Source organism: Podarcis erhardii (genome assembly GCF_964252035.2).
Source record: "Podarcis erhardii genome assembly, chromosome: 9".
Taxonomy (NCBI): domain Eukaryota; kingdom Metazoa; phylum Chordata; class Lepidosauria; order Squamata; family Lacertidae; genus Podarcis; species Podarcis erhardii.
In genome coordinates, this window is record NC_138512.1 from 70,573,822 (window position 1) to 70,595,143 (window position 21,322).

The following is a 21,322-nucleotide window of genomic DNA, read 5'->3' on the forward strand; positions in this document are numbered from 1 at the left end:
CTTGGGCATAAAGGAAGAATGAAAAGTTCCAGGTGGCTCTCTCATTCTTTCATCTCTATCTTTTTTTGTAGGTGGTTCTGAGGCATCTAATCATAAGCCTGCATTTTTATCAAAGCTTCTATATATTTCAATCAAGGCTTGTATTTAAAAATGAGCTTAAAAAAAAGGATTTTCAAATGTTTCATGCCAGGCAAAAGACCAGCTGCCTAAAAGAACCTTGGCAAGATGTTTTTCCTCCTAAGACAAGAAGGGCCCCATTGATTTATAGTAGAAAAACAATTCTCAAAGTCATAAAAAGGGAGAATTACATATGCTGCCCCAAGGCTGAGAAAACACCATTAGGAATGGGGAAAGATAATACTAATGTGCCTCCCAGTAAAATGAGCCAGATCTTCTTTCTAAGGTTGAAAGGCCAGGAGCAAATGGAAGGAAAAACATTTAGCTAGAAAGAAAGAGAGCATTTTTGGGGAAGTCTCTTCTAAAGCTGTTTCTTAAACTGAGAGAGTTAAAAAAGGTTAAAATGTGTTAAATGTTGGAAAGGCAACTGGCTTGGCAGAAGAAGCAGCTTCTTCCTATTTTATTTTGAGGCTGGAGAGGAGGGGGAAAGGGGGAGGTGCAAACTGAAGAGGCTTCTTTTAAAAGCTGTGTTTTATTGAGTTCCTTCCTTTTCACTTTGAGAAGCTTTATTCTTTTAAGAGGCTACCTATGATAAATGTATGAAATATATTAGCTTAAATATATTGGCTTAAATGTAATTATGCAAAGGATTTAAGGAATGCTAGATTCTTATTTCATATGGTTGTAAGAGTTGTATTTATCCTGAAATTAAGTCAGCCACCAGCCCCCCCCCCCTGCCAGACAGAAGACGCCATCCAAGCAGTCTTGATATATAGTTGTCAGGCATTTTGTTTAGAAACATTAAATGAAGGAAATCTTTCAATGTTGATGTGAAACTCAAGATCCTTGACATCTGTTGAACATAAAATGTAAGATTAAACCATTTGTTTTAGAAGGCAATAGGGCAAGAAGGGCAAGAGGTGAGCTGGTAATTAAGATTCCATGTAAGATATATTATTACTTATATGTCATATATATAGCTCTTTGTCTCCCTTATAAGGGCAAGGAAGTGGGTGTATCTTTTGTGGGTGTATCTTTTGTGATTGGTTCTAGCAAACAGCCAATAGGAATTTCAACCAGGCTGATTGGACAGAGGCAGCCACAGGAGGAGCAAAGGGGGCTGGATTAAGGGAATATAAATGCTGGCCAGAATGGCAGGAGGCCAGGCCAGAGCTTGGTAACCACGTACCACTGAGCCTCTTATTTATTTGTCTGACAAATAAATTACTATTTTAATTTCTCTATTGCTGCGTTGAATATTTCATTCCAGCTAAGCGTTAACCACAAGCAGGGTGCTACATTTTATGGTGCCGTGACTCGGATAAGTGGTCTGCTGGAACGCAGCCCCTTCGCCCTACTGGGCAGGGTACAAGAGAGAGGACAACTGCTTACCCAAAGCGCGCACTGGTAATTTTTTCCAGGGGGAACGCAGAAGACTCGTCTGTCTGATACCCTGCTCACTGGCGGCGACGGACCGGGGGAAACAGGGAACCAACCAAGGGTAAGTGCACAAAGGGATTTTTGGCCCTCCAATTAATTAGGAGGAAGAGAAGTCTTGATCAAACTTCTGCGTCTCAGTAAGGGGAAACTGAGTACGCTAGGTGGTTGGGTACATCAGATGGTGATCTGGTGTAGGGAAAGGGAAAAATTGGGAGGTAGAGTGTGGTGAAGTATCCAGCACATTGTATGTGTGAGAAAGTACAGAGCAATCTGTAGCTGACCCGAGTGTGGAGTGGGCAGTACTTCGGTTCCTAGTAAGGCGACTTCACTAGGCAAGGAAACCCACGAAGCGCGTCTGTGAGTGACTGAGTGGATACTTCACAGGGCCATACAATGGGAGTTGGGGGTTCAAAGGGGGAAAATACACCTCTTGAGTGTATGTTAAATAATTTTAAGAAAGCCTTCTCAGGGGCATATGGAGTCAAAATGATGCCAGAGCGCTTGAGAACGTTATGTGAACTAGAATGGCCAAAACAAATTACTGGATGGCCATCTCAGGGAACCTTTGATATAAATTTAGTAAGCAAACTTTGGACTGATATCGCCAAAGAAACTGGAGGGTGCCCAGAACAATTTCCATATATAGATTCCTGGCTGAGCACATTAAATAAAAATCCTCCATGGATAAGGGAATGCAAAGTCAAACGATGCAAATTATTGGCTGTAAAAGCCGAAGCTAGGAAAGGAATCTTGCCAAATAAACTCAAACCCATTTTTGAGGGGCCAGAGGAAGAGGTGCTTCCACCTCCACCCTATGCTCCACATCGAAGGGAGCTTAATCCAAACACTCCACCAGTTGTAACCCCAAGGCAAGAAACTGGAATGAATAATGGGAGTGGAGTCACAGAGCTTGATTCCTTGATAGATTATGATAAATATCTTCAGGAGGCATTGGAGTTCTATAATAAAGCCCAAGCAGAAGTGGTTATTCCACCTGTGACTCCTAATAGACCTCCATCTACAGTCTCCTTTAGTGGAACAACTGATTGCCCACCCCAAACCCCTGTACATCCAAGTCCCAGAGAAATGTTACAGAAGTTACAGGGAGACCTTGCTCGGTCAGCAAGCAATACAGCCAGGCGTATAAAGCTGCTAAAAGAACGCCTTGCGACAGATACCATCCCCTATGATTTGAGGCCCCTAGAGCAAAGTGAAGAGAAAGATCACGTAGTAGCCCCTCTTAGAAGAGTATTTGATGCACTTGAGGAGCCTGCGCTGGTTAATGGGCAACCCGGACCACGGCCACCTCGAACTTCGACCCTGCAATATATTCCATTCACAACTACAGATCTGATGAATTGGAAAACACACACCCCATCTTTTGCAGAAAAACCTCAGGCTATGATGGACTTGGTGACTTCAATAGTAAATACTCATAGCCCTACTTGGACAGATTGTCGCCAGCTCCTAAATACTCTGTTCACCACTGAGGAAAGGAGAGACATAATTGAAAAGGCACAGATATATTTGCGTGAGCAGGCCAGAGCGGGAAATATTTATAATATTGACCGTCATCTCCAAGATAACTTTCCCTTGGAAGATCCTAATTGGGATCCAAACAATGCAATTCACCTGGCCAGACTTACCACCTACCGCCAGACACTTGTGCAAGGTATCCGCAGGGCATGCCAGAAGCCCACTAATATGTCTAAAGTCTCAGAAGTAGAACAGAAACCAAATGAGAGTCCGGGAGACTTTTTAGAGAGGCTGCAAGAAGCCTATCGTATATGGACTCCTTTTGACCCTGAAGCCCCTGAAAACAGTAGAATGATTACTGCTACATTTGTGGCCCAGTGCGCTTCTGACATTCGTAAGAAAATTCAGAAATCAGAAGGATGGGAAGGGATGCTGATGAGCCAAATTATGGCCATTGCACGCCGAGTTTATCGGAATAGGGATGAGGCTGAGAAACAAGAGAAGAAGAAGTGGCAGAAGGAAAAGATGGTAATGCTAGCCACAGCAGTGAAGCAAGACCACCGCCCCTTAAATGGAGGGCGAGGGCGAGGAAGGAATCCACCACTGGGAAGGAATCAATGTGCAAATTGCAAGAAGGAGGGTCATTGGAAGCGGGAGTGTCCTGAACCCCTGAGGTTGGAAGAAGTGCGCCCAGGCCCAGGCCCAGGCCCAGGCCCAGGCTCCGGCCCAAGAAACCAGGGATGGGGACGGGGAATGATCCGAGATGGAAGATATCAGAGACCAGGACAGGGACGGAGTAGAGACAATTTCATTGGACTGGCAGAAGAGGATTTTACCCAAGACTAGGAACGACCGGACTCCATAAAGTTAGGCTTCCAGGAGCCCACGGTCACGATTCAATTAGGGAGCCATTTAATAGATTTTATGATTGATACTGGGGCTGAATACTCGGTACTCCCAGAACTATTGCAGAAAAAGGCATCTAAAAGTGTAGTCATTAAAAGTGCCACTGGACAGTCAGCCAAGAGGTCTTTCCTCCAACCTTTGGAATGCCAGATTGGGGGACATCGTTTAACCCATCAGTTTTTGTATATACCTGAGTGTCCAATACCTCTCTTAGGTAGAGATATGCTGTCCAAATTGCAGGCCCAAATCACTTTCACTCCTCGAGGTCCAGAAATGAAACTGCCATCAAAAGCAGCAGGAATAATTACCCTCTCAGTACCTAAGGAACAATCATGGCGCCTAATGTCAGCCTTGCAAGTCCAACCCACATTGGATACAGAATTAAACAAGCTCCTCCGAACTCTACAGGTGCCACCAGGAGTATGGGCTGAAAATAGCCCACCAGGAATGGCTAAGAATATAGCTCCAATTGTAGTAACCCTAAAACCTATGGCTACCCCTGTATCTGTAAAGCAATATCCCTTACCCCGGCGAGCAGCGGAGGGCATCCAGAAACATTTGGACCGCCTATTAAAATATGGTCTGCTTAAGCCTTGCCAATCAGAATGGAACACACCCCTTTTGCCTGTTCGAAAACCTGGGACAGATGAATACAGGCCAGTGCAGGACTTGAGGCTCGTAAACCAGGCTATCGAGACCTTGCACCCAAATGTACCAAACCCATATACCTTGCTGAGTTTGATCCCACCAGAAGCAACATTTTTTACTGTATTGGACTTGAAAGATGCATTCTTCTGTTGCCGGCTGGCACCACAGAGCCAACCTATATTTGCCTTCCAGTGGGAAGACCCTTTGACAGGAACAAAAGGCCAGCTAACCTGGACAAGATTGCCCCAAGGATTCAAAAATTCCCCAACTTTATTTGGCACTGCCTTGGCGAGGGATCTAACAAGTTACCCCTCAATACCGGGAGAAAAGGTGGTTCTGCAATATGTGGATGATCTTATACTAGCTGCAAAGGATTTTGATACCTGTAAAGAAGGGACAGAGGAACTGCTCCACTTGCTCTGGGAAGCTGGCTACCGAGTTTCCCAGAAAAAGGCACAGTTATGTTTAGAAAAGGTCAAATATTTGGGCTTTGACATCTCACACCAACAACGAGCATTGAGACCAGAGAGGAAAGAAGCTATTTGCCTTATCAAGGAACCTACCACAAGAAAACAACTTAGGGGATTCCTGGGAACAGCAGGGTTTTGTAGACTATGGATACCTGATTTCAGCAGTCTGGCCAAGCCCTTACATGAAAGCACTCGAGGTGCAGAAAAGGACCCATTCGTATGGGGACCTGAGCAGAAACAAGCCTTTTTAGTTATCAAACAGCGACTTATGGAGGCACCAGCCCTTGGATTGCCTAATTCGGAAAAACCCTTTCAGCTGTATGTACATGAACAGAATGGGATTGCAGCGGCAGTCCTGACCCAGAGATTAGGAAGTTGGAACCGTCCAGTAGCTTATTTGTCTAAACAATTGGACTCAGTAGCAAAAGGATGGCCTCCATGCCTAAGGGCAGTAGCGGCCACTGCGAGCCTTGTCAAAGAAGCTGATAAATTTACCTTTGGCCAGACGATGTATGTGAATGTACCTCATGCTGTTCTGACACTCATGGAATATAAGGGTAGTTATTGGCTAACGAACCCAAGGATGGCTAGATACCAAGGCCTATTGTGTGAAAATCCCAGGATTCATCTACGAGTAGTGAATATGCTCAATCCAGCGACTTTGCTGCCCCTACCAGAGGTAGATGATGAGGAATCACATGATTGTCTCCAAATAATGGATGAAGTTTATTCCAGTAGACCTGATCTGAAAGATGAACCATTAAAAAATCCAGATGTTGTATATTATACTGATGGTAGCAGTTACCTGCATGAAGGTGCCAGACGAGCAGGATATGCTGTGGTCACCAATGAGGAAGTTGTGGAAGCTGAAGCTTTGCCTGCTGGCACCTCAGCACAAAAGGCTGAACTTATAGGTTTAACTAGAGCTCTGCAATTGGCAGCCGGATGTAAGGCAAACATCTATACTGATTCAAAATATGCCTTCTTAACCCTGCATGCACATGGAGCTCTATGGAAAGAAAGAGGTCTAATCGGAGCCCACGGGAAGGCCTTGAAATATGGACCTGAAGTAGAAATCCTGTTAGAAGCAGTATGGGCTCCAGAACAGATTGCTGTAATGCACTGCAAAGGTCATGGACGAGGAAGGGATCCAATAACCAGAGGAAATCATGCTGCTGACAAAGCAGCCCGAGAGGCAGCCCAAAAGCCTGTGGGAGGATTTATAGCAGCCCTCATACCAGAGGTAGTTCCAGAAGATGTTAAACCTCACTATACCCCAGAAGAGAGGAAGTGGGCTGAACAGGAAGGAGCAGTTGTGAAGGACGGTTGGATGATCCTGCCGGACAATAGGATTTATGTACCTCATCATCTAGCAGGCACAATTGTAAGAAATTATCATGAATCTACTCACCTTGGCGGTACTGCAACTAGAGAGAGTCTCAGTCGGAAGTTGTATATTATTAATCTATCACAATTAGCAACTTGCATTTCACAGAAATGTGTTCTTTGTGCTAAAAACAATCCCAGGCAGGGACCGGTACAACCTCCTGGAATTCAGCATGTGGGATACGTCCCCATGGAAAGCCTAATTGTGGACTTCACAGAGCTGGTCCCTTCTAAGGGATTCAAGTATCTCCTTGTGTTTGTAGATACTCTTACCGGATGGGTTGAAGCTTTTCCCACCCGAACTGAAAAGGCACGAGAGGTAACTAAAAGACTCCTCACTGAATTGATCCCAAGGTTTGGATTACCTAGATGCATTGGAAGTGATAATGGGCCAGCGTTCATTGATCAAGTAGTACAAGATGTATGTCGAGTCCTACAAGTAAAATGGAGACTGCATACAGCATATAGGCCTCAGAGTTCAGGGAAAACTGAAAGAATGAATCGGACTCTGAAAACCCAATTGGCAAAATTAACCCAGGAAACGGGATTGGGATGGGTAGATGTGTTACCCATAACACTGTTTCGTGTTCGGTGTGCACCCACAAAAAGACTTAAGTTGTCACCTTTTGAGCTCCTGTATGGGAGACCGCCCTCCTTTGTTCAGGATATTCCAGCTGACCTTAAACAAATAGGAGACCATGTGACACAGGAACAAGTGCAATCTCTCTCCCGTGTTTTTGTTTCTCTTAACAGGTGGGCCCTCGAGCGCACGCCGTGCAGCATTGCCGAGCCGATTCATCAGTTCCAGGCTGGCGATAGCGTATGGGTGAAAGAGTGGAAACGCGATCCACTTGCACCTAAGTGGCGTGGACCTTACACCGTCTTGCTCTCTACTCCAACAGCGGTGAAGGTAGCTGAGGTGACCCCCTGGATTCATCACTCTCGTTTGAAGAAGTCTGAAGGCAGTTGGACGTGCAAAGGTGACCCCTCTAATCCTTTAAAACTAACTCTCTCCAAAAACCCCTGTATCTAGCCCTACCGGGAACGGGCTAGGTCACGGGCAACATTTGACGACCGGCCTGCTGCAGCCACAACCTGGAAGCTGGCTGACCTGCGCACGCCTGAAGCTTGAGGAGCGTCTGAACCAGCGACTGTGAACGGAAAGATTCTCTAATACAATTGATTGACTGCCCCCCCCTTGTGGAACAATTATCAGAGATATTACTCATTGGGGATCCTCGGGATATATGTTTTGGTCTTGGTGGTTCCCCATTTCTGTCACTGGGGGAATTATATTGGGGCTAATAATTATTTGCTATCACAATAAGGTAATCTTTTGTGGAAGGAATGCATATACTAGACATCAACATGATATTATTAATCCTGATCCCTTGGGAAGGGGAAGGGTCCTTGAATCTGACCAAATTGGCTAAATATGGATTCAGCCATGACCACAATATGTGGGTAGGTTTAGCTGAAATGGTAGCTAATGTTGCAAATAGGACCAATTGCCTTGTTTGCTCTCTTGGGCCAGATGATTCAGAGGGAGGTATGCCGTTATTACCGATACCATTAGATGCTATTGGTATGGTAAGCGAAATGCCACACCAAACTGAAATACAGAATTTCCCCGGATGGAACTCAACTAAACCATTACGAGTTATACCTGTACAAGGGGAATTCTGTGTACATAAATCATCAGATGCAGCTGATTCTCCCATGATAGGCTCTTCTCATTGTCACTATACTTGGGATTATAAGAAGAATAGTCATACCTGGGCACACGGTACTACCTATCGAACTCGGAATGCCTTGCCCTGTGCACCTCCTTTTATTCATGCATGGAAAGTGGTGTGGAACATAACTGTGACAGAAGAAGGCAATCTAACATACTGCACTGTGAACTCTCTACCCCTTTTGGTATTTCGCCTTCTGTATTCCCCGTACCAAAAACCTCAGACCCGATGGTTGTGGTGGATATGTGGAGAATGGGCATACAAGAAACTCCCTTCCAAATGGAGTGGGACTTGTTTCTTGGGTTGGGTATTACCACCAATGTGGATTATGCCCACTAGTTCGGCCAGGCGAACACGAAGGAATGCTGATATTTCTCATATAGCAGGAGGAAGTACCCAAAGTTGGAGCGGTACTGATGATTGGCCGCCAGAGCGCATTATAGCCTATTATGATCCTGCCTCCTGGAATCCTGGTGAGCTCATACAAGGGGCACGGGATCCTATTTATAATCTAAACAGAATAATTCGATTGCAAGCAGTAGTGGAACTTGTAACCAATGCAACGGCCCAGAGTTTGAGACTTATTGCACAACAGTTGGATGAAAGTAGAGCCGCCATTTTGCAGCTGAAAATGGGAATGGATTATGTACTTGCCAGGCAGGGAGGCCTATGTGGAGTCTTGAACTTGACAGGGAATGCCTGTTGCTTTAACATTTCTGATAATGGTGAGGCAATCCGTGTGTTGGCCACAAAGATGGAGAATATAGCACATGTCCCAGTACAAACATGGGAAGGATGGGATATGGGATGGCTCACCAATTGGTTACCTAATGTCACAGGACTCAAAGGGATACTATTGTCTTGCTTGTTTTTCTTGACAGTAGTAGTATTGGTTTTATGTATGATGCCATGTATCATTTCATGTTTTAGAAGTACAATTAGCAAGATGGTTTCAAATGAAACTCTACCTCATATCATGGCCCTATACAGAGCTTTACCTCAGGAATATGATGAAGGTCAAGCTATCAAGGACACTTGGGATGAAGGTCCTTGAGCTTGAAAGGGGGGAATGAGGCATCTAATCATAAGCCTGCATTTTTATCAAAGCTTCTATATATTTCAATCAAGGCTTGTATTTAAAAATGAGCTTAAAAAAAAGGATTTTCAAATGTTTCATGCCAGGCAAAAGACCAGCTGCCTAAAAGAACCTTGGCAAGATGTTTTTCCTCCTAAGACAAGAAGGGCCCCATTGATTTATAGTAGAAAAACAATTCTCAAAGTCATAAAAAGGGAGAATTACATATGCTGCCCCAAGGCTGAGAAAACACCATTAGGAATGGGGAAAGATAATACTAATGTGCCTCCCAGTAAAATGAGCCAGATCTTCTTTCTAAGGTTGAAAGGCCAGGAGCAAATGGAAGGAAAAACATTTAGCTAGAAAGAAAGAGAGCATTTTTGGGGAAGTCTCTTCTAAAGCTGTTTCTTAAACTGAGAGAGTTAAAAAAGGTTAAAATGTGTTAAATGTTGGAAAGGCAACTGGCTTGGCAGAAGAAGCAGCTTCTTCCTATTTTATTTTGAGGCTGGAGAGGAGGGGGAAAGGGGGAGGTGCAAACTGAAGAGGCTTCTTTTAAAAGCTGTGTTTTATTGAGTTCCTTCCTTTTCACTTTGAGAAGCTTTATTCTTTTAAGAGGCTACCTATGATAAATGTATGAAATATATTAGCTTAAATATATTGGCTTAAATGTAATTATGCAAAGGATTTAAGGAATGCTAGATTCTTATTTCATATGGTTGTAAGAGTTGTATTTATCCTGAAATTAAGTCAGCCACCAGCCCCCCCCCCCTGCCAGACAGAAGACGCCATCCAAGCAGTCTTGATATATAGTTGTCAGGCATTTTGTTTAGAAACATTAAATGAAGGAAATCTTTCAATGTTGATGTGAAACTCAAGATCCTTGACATCTGTTGAACATAAAATGTAAGATTAAACCATTTGTTTTAGAAGGCAATAGGGCAAGAAGGGCAAGAGGTGAGCTGGTAATTAAGATTCCATGTAAGATATATTATTACTTATATGTCATATATATAGCTCTTTGTCTCCCTTATAAGGGCAAGGAAGTGGGTGTATCTGTTGTGGGTGTATCTTTTGTGATTGGTTCTAGCAAACAGCCAATAGGAATTTCAACCAGGCTGATTGGACAGAGGCAGCCACAGGAGGAGCAAAGGGGGCTGGATTAAGGGAATATAAGTGCTGGCCAGAATGGCAGGAGGCCAGGCCAGAGCTTGGTAACCACGTACCACTGAGCCTCTTATTTATTTGTCTGACAAATAAATTACTATTTTAATTTCTCTATTGCTGCGTTGAATATTTCATTCCAGCTAAGCGTTAACCACAAGCAGGGTGCTACAGTTCTTTTTTAAAAAGTAGTGATTAATCAAATCACTATTGTTACTTCTATAGAGTAAAAGGGCCCCGCTTCAGGAATCCGCTCTCACAAGGCAACTTGCCTTAAGTAATTGTTATGTTGTCTCTGGGAACTCCAGTTTGTAAAAATAATTGAACAATGAACCAAATGACAGGATTTTGCTGCTGAAGTAAACTAATATGTGACATCACTAGTACTCTACCGAGACTACGAAAATTAAAACAGGTTGTTACACTTAAATCTCGCTTTTTTAAAGCACTTGGTATATTCACAACCCTATAATACAGGCATGTATTATTGTCCCCATTTTACAGATGGGAGACTGAGGGACAGAGACTTGCCCAAGGCCTCCCGTTTGAAATCTGAACCAGGGAGTTCACAGTTCAGTCTCTTTACCACAGCACTGTATTATCCAGGCTGAATTAGAAGCTAGGTATAACTTGGGAGTTTCTTTTTCTCTCCCTTTCTCTTTATTTTTTAACTTAATTGGCAGCTCTATACAATGACAGTGCTACATAGTGTGCCAGTCAGGGTCTCCATAACCTTTAAAAACAAATAAGCAACAATCCAGGTGATCTTCGAGCAGTGATGGGCAAATCTGCAAATTCGAGTTTCTCATTTTGCCTAACTTAAAGTCAGTTCACATTTCTGCACCAGTTTCTGATTGCCTTTAAATCCCCAAACACATTTGTCAGCGCTTTAAACTGCATGTATCCTGACAGACACTCAACAATCTGCAAAGAGCAATGAAAGACAGCAAGAAACAAAAAGGAAAAGAAAAATTCCTTGTAACAGAGACTTTCCTCACAAAAGATTTTAAGAATATAAGAACAGCCTTCTGGACCAAGTTAATGGCCAATCTAATCCACCATCCTGTACTCACAAGGGCCCACCAGATGCCTGTGGGAAACCCACAATCAGGATTCGAACACTCTCCCCTCCTGTGGTTTCCAGCAACTGATATTCTGATGTGTTACAGTATAGGTAAAGCATAGCCTTCTTGGCCAGTAGCCACCGATGGAATTTGTCTAATCTTCTTTTAAAGCCATCCTAATTGGTGGCCTCCTGCCCACCTAGCAGTTCGAAAGCACGTCAAAGTGCAAGTAGATAAATAGGTACCACTCCGGCGGGAAGGTAAACGGCGTTTCTGTGTGCTGCTCTGGTTCGCCAGAAGCGGCTTAGTCATGCCGCTGTACGCCGGCTCCCTCAGCCAATAAAGTGAGATGAGCGCCACAACCCCAGAGTCGGTCACGACTGGACCTAATGGTCAGGGGCCCCTTTACACTTTACCTTTAATTGGTGGCCACCACTGTTTCCTGTGGCAGGGAGTTCCGCAGTTTAACTAGATTAAACTACAAAAGACTACAACAGCACCAGGTAGGTTCAAGGAATGCCTTCAACTACTGGGCAGTGGGTCTCTCTCCCCCCCTACCCCCCCCCCCACACACCTCAAACATTCACAATTTCCTACAGATGGATAGGTTCAAGCTTCACTTATATGCACCACAAAATCGTTTGTCACTAATAATAAAAATTATTATTATTTATTATTTATACCCCGCCCATCTGGCTGGGTTTCCCCAGCCATTCTGGTTGGTTTCCAACAGAATCAGTGGCGTAGCGTGGGGGGTGCAGGGGGGCCGGCCGCACCGGGCGCAACATCTGGGGGTTAGGGTTAGGAGGCGCAAATCCACGGGTTAGGGGGCGCAAATTACTTGCCTTGCCCCGGGTGCTGACAACCCACGCTATGCCACTGAACAGAATATTAAAATACAATAACCTATTAAACATTAAAAGCTTCCCTAAACAGGGCTGCCTTCAGATGTCTTCTAACAGACTGGTAGTTGTTTTTCTCTTTGACATCTGGTGGGAGGGTGTTCCACAGGATGGGTGCCACCACCGAGAAGGCCCTCCGCCTGGTTCCCTGTAACTTGGCTTCCCGCAGCGAGGGAACCGCCAGAAGGCCCTCGGAGCTGGACCTCAGTGTCCTGGTAGAACGATGGGGGTGGAGGTGCTCCTCCAGGTATACTGGACCAAGACCATTTAGGGCTTTAAAGATCAGCACCAACACTTTGAATTGTGCTCAGAAACGTACTGGCAGCCAGTGTAGGTCTTTCAAGACCAGTGTTATATGGTCTCGGTGGCCGCTCCCTGTCACCACTCTAGCTGCCACATTCTGGATTAGTTGTAGTTTCTGGGTCACCTTCAAAGGTAGCCCCAGATAGAGCGCATTGCAGTAGTCCAAGCGAGAGATAACCAGAGCATGCACCATTCTGGCGAGGCAGTCTGTGGGCAGATAGAGTCTCAGCCTGCATACCAGATGGAGCTGGTACACAGCTGCCCTGGACACAGAATTGACCTGTGCCTCCATGGACAGCTGTGAGTCCAAAATGACTCCCAGGCTGCGCACCTGGTCCTTCAGGGGCACAGTTACCCTGTTCAGGACCAGGGAGTCCTCCACACCCACCCGCCTCCTGTCCCCCAAAAATAGTGCTTCTGTATTGTCAGGATTCAACCTCAATCTGTTAGCTGCCATCCATCCTCCAACTCAGGCTCTGGCCTCCTACTTTGAAAAGATAGGTGATGCTTCGCTAAGAATCTCACATATCACAGCCAAACAGCAAAACTACTGGAAAAAGTAGCAGCAGCGTAGATTGAAAGACGCACATCGCTCTCAGATCTAGGATTATCTTTTCACTATGGGAACTGAAAACCTAGCCAGTAAATTTACTCACAATTCAAAGTCCATCGCATCATAGTTTGATAAGACATCTGATAAAGTTGTGTATGTTATTGGGCATCGTCTCACCCAGTGCAAACTAGGGTGGCACCATTGTGGAACTGCACACCTAAATCAGGATTAAGTCTACCCAGGTTCTTTAAAAACATATAGAGCCCTAGGAGGGAAGAAGAAGAAGAAGAAGAAGAAGAAGAAGAAGAAGAAGAAGAAGAGGAGGAGGAGGAGGAGGAGGAGGAGGAGGAAGAGGAAGAGGAGGAGGAGGAAGAAGAAGAAGAAGGAGAAGAAGAAGAAGAAGAAGAAGAAGAAGAAGAAGAGGAGGAGGAGGAAGAGGAAGAAGAGGAAGAAGAAGGAGAAGAAGAAGAAGAAGACATAATGCTCTCTTCCCCACTTAATGTCCATCATCTGTACCACAAAGATCAAAGTATTTTAATACCGATTAATTAAGTTGAAATTGTTGGCGCTGCTGGCTCTGTATTCACAGTACAAAACAGTGCATTTACAGCACCATTCCAAGATGGTTTGGGCTCAGTTCTCCTGCTCAGTGGATGGCCTTGCATAGATCAGCCTTACCTTCTCACAAAGTTGCTGCAAGGATAATAATAATAATAATAATAATAATAATAATAATATATTTATACCCTGCACATCTGGATGGGTTTTCCTAGCCACTCTGGGCGGCTTTCAACAGAATATTAAAATACAATAACCTATTAATGCCCGACCTGAAGAATTTGGAGCAAATGATTCAGCAGAGGAAACACAGCCCAGAATAAGTAAGGAGATAGTACAAGAATACTTGGCTAGTTTAGATGTATTCAAGTCTCCAGGGCCAGATGAATTGCATCCAAGAGTATTAAAAGAACTGGCAGATGTGATCTCAGAACCACTGGCAGTCATCTTTGAGAATTCCTGGAGAACAGGTGAAGTCCCGGCAGACTGGAGGAGGGCAAATGTTGTCCCTATTTTCAAAAAGAGGAAAAGAGAGGACCCAAATAATTACCGCCCAGTCAGTCTGACATCAATACCAGGGAAGATTCTGGAGCAGATCATTAAGCAAACAGTCTGTGAGCACCTAGAAAGGAATACTGTGATCACCAATAGTCAGCATGGATTTCTGAAAAATAAGTCATGTCAGACTAACCTGATCTCGTTTTTTGACAGAATTACAAGCCTGGTAGATGAAGGGAACGCAGTGGATGTAGCCTACCTTGATTTCAGCAAGGCATTTGACAAGGTGCCCCATGATATTCTTGTAAAGAAGCTGGTAAAATGCGGACTTGACTATGCTACCACTCAGTGGATTTGTAACTGGCTGACTGACCGAACCCAAAGGGTGCTCATCAATGGTTCCTCTTCATCCTGGAGAAGAGTGACTAGTGGGGTGCCACAGGGTTCTGTCTTGGGCCCCGTCTTATTCAACATCTTTATCAACGACTTGGATGATGGACTCAAGGGCATCCTGATCAAATTTGCAGATGACACCAAACTGGGAGGGGTGGCTAACACCCCAGAGGACAGGATCACACTTCAAAACGACCTTGACAGATTAGAGAACTGGGCCAAAACAAACAAGATGAATTTTAACAGGGAGAAATGTAAAGTATTGCACTTGGGCAAACAAAATGAGAGGCACAAATACAAGATGGGTGACACCTGGCTTGAGAGCAGTACATGTGAAAAGGATCTAGGAGTCTTGGTTGACCACAAACTTGACATGAGCCAACAGTGTGACGCGGCAGCTAAAAAAGCCAATGCAATTCTGGGCTGCATCAATAGGAGTATAGCATCTAGATCAAGGGAAGTAATCGTGCCACTGTATTCTGCTCTGGTCAGACCTCACCTGGAGTACTGTGTCCAGTTCTGGGCACCACAGTTCAAGAAGGACACTGACAAACTGGAACGTGTCCAGAGGAGGGCAACCAAAATGGTCAAAGGTCTGGAAACGATGCCTTATGAGGAACGGCTGAGGGAGCTAGGCATGTTTAGCCTGGAGAAGAGGATGTCACATAGAGGAGGGAGAAAGGTTGTTTTCTGCTGCTCCAGAGAAGCGGACATGGAGCAATGGTTCCAAACTACAAGAAAAAAGATTCCACCTAAACATTAGGAAGAACTTCCTGACAGTAAGAGCTGTTTGACAGTGGAATTTGCTGCCAAGGAGTGTGGTGGAGTCTCCTTCTTTGGAGGTCTTTAAGCAGAGGCTTGACAACCATATGTCAGGAGTGCTCTGATGGTGTTTCCTGCTTGGCAGGGGGTTGGACTCGATGGCCCTTGTGGTCTCTTCCAACTCTATGATTCTATGATTCTATTAAACATTAAAAGCTTCCCTAAACAGGGCTGCCTTCAGATATCTTCTAAAAGTCTGTAAGTTGTTTTTCTCTTTTTTACATCTGGTGGGAGGGCGTTCCGCAGGGTGGGTGCCACCACCGTAAAGGCCCTCTGCCTGGTTCCCTGTAACTTGGCTTCTCACAGTGAGGGAACTGCCAGAAAGCCCTTGGTGCTGGTGTCCGGGCAGAACAATGGGGGTGGAGACGCTCCTTCAGGTATACTGGACCAAGGCCGTTTAGGGCTTTAAAGGTCAGCACATCTTGATGAAAGATGCAAAAATGAGTAATACACAATCGGAGTTAATAGAATCCCTGTGCACTGAAACCTGCTCTTGGGTTTTGCATCCAAGGCCACGCCAACTGTTGCCAATGTGGTACCCTCCAGATGTTTTGAACTACAACTCCCATCGGCCACAGCCAGCACCAGCCACATGGGAGTTGTAGTCCAAAATATCTGGAGGGCATCAGGTTGGGCTACGCGGAATAAACACTGCCCAACGACTGCTTCCCCGAGTGGGTGGCTGTTGCAGGCTCAGAAGCCCAGGGAGCAAAGCTGTGGATAGGCAGCCAGCTGTTGGGGGAATCCCTGGGCCGGCCACTTGGATTAGTGGGCTTTCCCACCGTTTGAATCCTGGCCAATCCAGCCAGCGTGAGTGGGCGGGGCTTGGGAGCAGACTGAAGCAGAGCAGGCTTCACTCTGGTCCACCCCTAGCCTATAAAGGCTGGCTGCACCCAACCCCAGGGACTGTAGTCAGTCGAAGAACAAAATAGGTGAAAACACCCATCTACAACCAGGCCTTTGGCTGATAAATATCTGATACCCCCTTTTAATATTTTGATGTATTTATGGGGGGATGGGGCTATTGGTCCCCCTCCTTGTTTTTATCATGTATTTAGTGCATTTATATTGTATTTTTATGTTGTGAACTGCCCTGAGATCTGTGGCTGAAGGGCAATATACAAATTAAATTAATTAATTAATGGTGTTATTATTTATACCCCGCCCATCTGGCTGGGTTTCCCCAGCCACTCTGGGCGGCTTCCAGCATATATAAAAACATAATAGAATGTCAAACATGAAAAACTTCCCAATACAGGGCTGCCTTCAGATGTCTACTAAAAATGTCTTCTTCAGATGCCTTCTAAAAATTATTTATTATTCAATAAATAATAAAACAATACACAAACAATACACAAAGTGCTCAACAACACAAGAATATAAAGCAGCAAACCCATGTTCTTCCACAAAGTTATATAATAAACTGAAGGGACTTCCCGGAGATCTGTTGACGATGGAAGGTTACACCATTCAGAAGGGCTGAGGTTAAATAAATTTTTACACATTCCACCAAATCGATTCATACATAGAGCAGACTAGAACAAAAACTCAAAAAAGTTGTTTGTTCATATGTAACATAAATTTTGACCAAACTGCAACCTAGTTTTCTGGATCAGCTTGGCCTCTGAGTCTTTAGGTGCAGATAGGTAGCCGTGTTGGTCTGCCATAGTCAAAACAAAATAAAAAAATTCCTTCCAGTAGCACCTTAAAGACCAACTAAGTTAGTTCTAGGTATGAGCTTTCGTGTGCATGCACACTTCTTCAGATACACTGAAACAGAAGTCACCAGACCCTTCAGAATTCCTTCTGGAAGGAATTTTTTTATTTTGTTTAGTCTTTAGGTGGTGAGTCATCTTTAGATTGCTATTTAATACATTTTCATTGCAATTGATAGGACTGAACTGTTAAAACTGTAGCCCCTGAAACAGCACCCAAACTCCAAAGCAACCTTTGCAGACATCTCTTCAACTTAAACATGCTGGCCTCAAATGCCAAGTCACATTTACACCTCTGGGCCTCTTACACCAATCTATTTCACTAAACAGTGTTTAACAGAGCATTTGCCTGGCTGCTTCACTGCAGACACCTTCAATTTCTGCAAGTCAACTTCATAACCCTGTTTCAGCAATCCTATTATTATATACAATCAGGGCTTTTTATTTGAATCCAGGCTTAGGTAGTTTTCCTTGCCAGGCTACGCGCCGGAACCTGAGAAGCATGGAATACAAGAGTGCCTCTAAGCATGTGCAGAGTGATTTCCTCTCATTTGCAAATAATTACAACCATCAACTGAAACTCGCAGGAATTTGGGACGGTGTTTCCGGGTTCGAAAGAACAACTTCAGGTAACCTTGAGCCCTGTTAAATTACGGCCCTGTAATCTGTCACTTTTCTCCCAGCCCAGCTCACTTCCAGTGAAGCAGCAAAAGGACAACAGGCAGGTAGGTAAAATGCGGAAGGGCTCTGTAACCCTCATGCACACACCCCATATTGATGTTAAAATCAGCCGCTTTGTCTGCCCCTAAGTACCATATTTTTTGCTCTATAGGACGCACTTTTCCCCCTCTAAAAATTAAGGGGAAATGTGTGTGCGCCCTATAGAGCGATTGCAGGCTCCTTGGCTTCAGCGAAAGCAACATGAAGCCTCCAAAGCGCAGAGGGAGCGCTCCCTCCATGCTCCGCAGGCTACGCGTTGCTTTCGCTGAAGCCTGGAGAGTGAGAGGGGTCAGGATAGCAGCCTGAAGCCTTTGGAGTGCAGCGGGACCTCGCACAGCTCTCCAAAGGCTTCGGGGATAGCTGCGCAAAGTGCTCCGTCTTGCTGTTCTAGCTTCGGGGTTAGCGGCACAAAGCCTCCGCAGGGCAGCGGGGTGCCTTCATCCCACTGCCCTCCGGAGGTTTCGCAGGCTGTCCCAGAAGCCTCCGCAGGGCACGGACGGGGATGAAGGCTCCCCGTGCCCTGCGGAGGCTTCGCGCAAAGCTATCCCAGCTATCCCAGCGGCTATCCCAGAAGCCAGAATAGCAAGAGGCTATCCCAGAAGCCAGATCCCTCTTGCTGTTCTGGCTTCTGTGATTCAGATTTTTATTTTTTCTTGTTTCCTCCCCCCCAAACTAGGTGCATCTTATCGTCTGGTGTGTCATATAGAGCAAAAAATACAGTAGAAGTCGGTTCAGCAGATTTCCCACCACTGCTTCTCTATGCCAGCAGAAACTTCACCTGTTGAATTTCCTCCGGTCACACATTTGTTAAAGAGACAGGAGCTCTGCCTGGGCAGGGGGGTGGGGGCAGCCAGAGAGAAAGAAAAGTGGCCACCTTTCTCACAGAACAGCCTCTACATTTTCAAGTTTCACTAGAAAAGCCCCGAGACAGCAGGTGAATCATTTGTAGGACACAGAACATACTATGAGATTTAAATCGTACACATCCCACATCATGCACAGGGCTTTAAGCCAACTCTTTTCATGCTCCAGGCGGCCTTCCTTAATTTTTAATCTCAAGGCCTCAACTTTGAAGCGACACCTCTTAACAGAACGTCCTTACCTCCCCAGCCAAGGTTTCAAAACTCCAGCAAAGTCTGGGCAAAGTCTCTATTTGTGGCAGGATGCAAACTTGTCTCCGGGAGCCTGGGCGATTTCTCCTGCTGTCATCACCGGGAGACTTGTTTGTCCACTTTATGGGCCCTAAAGAATCATTGCAGCCGGCCACCTGGATTCCTGAGATTCCCACCTCCTTCCTCCCGAGCCATTGTGTACGCAGGTTCCAGATTCAACTCTCCCTTCTTCTCAGCGCTGAGTTCAGCAAAGATTGCTTTACCTTACAGAATCCGGAGGAGAGTCTTGTCGACAGCCATGCTTGTTTGGAGAGGTGCTGAAAGAGGCGAAGGCGGCAGTGGCGGCAAAGCAGGGATCATCTCAAACACGTTTACGGGAAAGGAAGGAAGGGAGGACGACTGAGCAGGCTGTTGCTGGTACATAAGGGAACTAACTGGAGGCTGGCAAATCAGTAGCAGGCCAATGAGGCAGGTGGATTCTGTCTGCTGCCTGCCGGCGCTCAGGAGAGCCAACTGCTGAATAAAAACTGCTCTTAGATTACTGCTCTACCTGCCAATTGCCAGCAGGCTGGGCTGCAGACAAGGGCTGGAGCAGATGGGAAAAAACGGGAAGTGGCGGGGAAGTGTGAGTCAGCTTTTGCCAGGAGTTTTGGGGAATGCAATTATGCCACACAAAGAGACAGGAGAGAGGTTGGAACAGAAGTAAATCCCGAACAAGCAAACACGCCAGAGAAATGCAGCGCCGCGATTTATTACGTGGTAGCCACTGCCACCCCAAATCTCTCTGTAAAGGGACTTGGGAATTAAGCACCCAAGAGGGCAACTTGTCAAGAGATCCCAATCACTAGGAAAGTCTGGAAACAGGACACCTGTATGTCTCTGCCCCGCAAACGTGGAGATCGTGAAATACGGTGGAAATATCCCAGGCCACTTAGAAAGGTGAAATTTGATGCGCATGTGTTGGTGACACCCATAGACACACAAAAAGTGTAAATATGAGCTGTTTTGCATCCAGTGGCCATCGGGAACTTAGAGCACACAAGCACAAGGAAAGCCTAGGCAGTGCAGCATAGTGGTTAGAGTGCCAGAGTGGGATCTTGGGAGACCTGTGGCCATGTTGCTCGCAGGATGGCTTTGTGCCAGAAAATGTATATGTCAGCAAAATGAAATCTAGATTTACAGTGGTACCTTGGTTCTCAAAGTTAATCTGCTCCAGAAGTCTGTTCCAAAACCAAAATATTCCAAAACCAAGGGACACTTTCCCATAGAAAGTACAGTAATGCAAAATGGATCAATCCATTCCAGACTTTGAAAAGCAATCCCTAAAACAGCAATTTGACATGAATTTTACTATCTAATAATACCATTGATCCATAAAATGAAAGCAATAATCAATGTACTGTACTATAAAATAAATAAGACAGTATTGTAGATGATAAAAATTTAAAAAAAAATTCCCCTGCACTGATGATAGTCAGTTTGGATGGGGGGGCTTTTATCCATTTCCATAGTCACACAATCAATCAATCAGTAGCTGAACTGGGTTCCACACAGTCACAAAAACAAATTAACCAACAAAGCCTCAAAAACAAAAACACAAAATAAATTAAAAAACAAAAGCGCCAAACTTAATCCATAAGACTTCCGGAATGTTTGAAAGCCAAGGCACAGCTTCTGATTGGTGCAGGCACCAATCAGAATAGCCAAAAAAACATTTGAAAACTGTTGAAAAACTTACTTCCAGGGTTTCGGCGTTTGAGAATCAAGGCGTTTGAGAACCAAGGTACCACTGTACTAATATAGATATAGATGATAGATAGATAGATAGATAGATAGATAGATAGATAGATAGATAGATGATAGATAGATAGATAGATGATAGATAGATAGATAGATAGATAGATAGATAGATAGATAGATAGATGATAGGTAGGTAGATAGATAGATAGATAGATAGATAGATGATAGATAGATAGATAGATGATAGATAGATAGATAGATAGATAGATAGATAGATAGATAGATAGATAGATAGATGATAGATGATATAGATATATAATGTGTGAACACCATTATGTCCGTCATTGCACACAACTGCCACCAGATTTACATTGTGGATTTTCAAAACCCAGCCATAGAAAAGTGATCATGTGCACACTTCCCATTTGGCAGCTTTCTATGTTTACCCAAGGATCTTCTGAATGAAGACTTTTTTGTCTTTAGACTAACTAGCCAAAGGCTTTGAGATTCTATGTACCACAGCCTTT

At 44.7% G+C, this 21,322-nt stretch overlaps 1 protein-coding gene across 2 annotated transcripts in view; it reads right to left on the reverse strand.

Moving 5' to 3' along the window:
* SHROOM3 (shroom family member 3) overlaps positions 1–21,322 on the reverse strand; it is a 234,543-nt gene that overhangs the window by 151,234 nt on the left and 61,987 nt on the right. The window contains exon 1 of one of the 2 annotated variants that reach the window (XM_081876602.1): positions 19,319–19,386. The exons of the other annotated variant lie outside the window; for it this stretch is intronic. The gene's annotated coding sequence lies outside the window, so the exon portion shown is untranslated. Of the gene's footprint in view, positions 1–19,318; positions 19,387–21,322 lie in introns of those variants that run through there. 2 annotated transcript variants of the gene reach the window in all.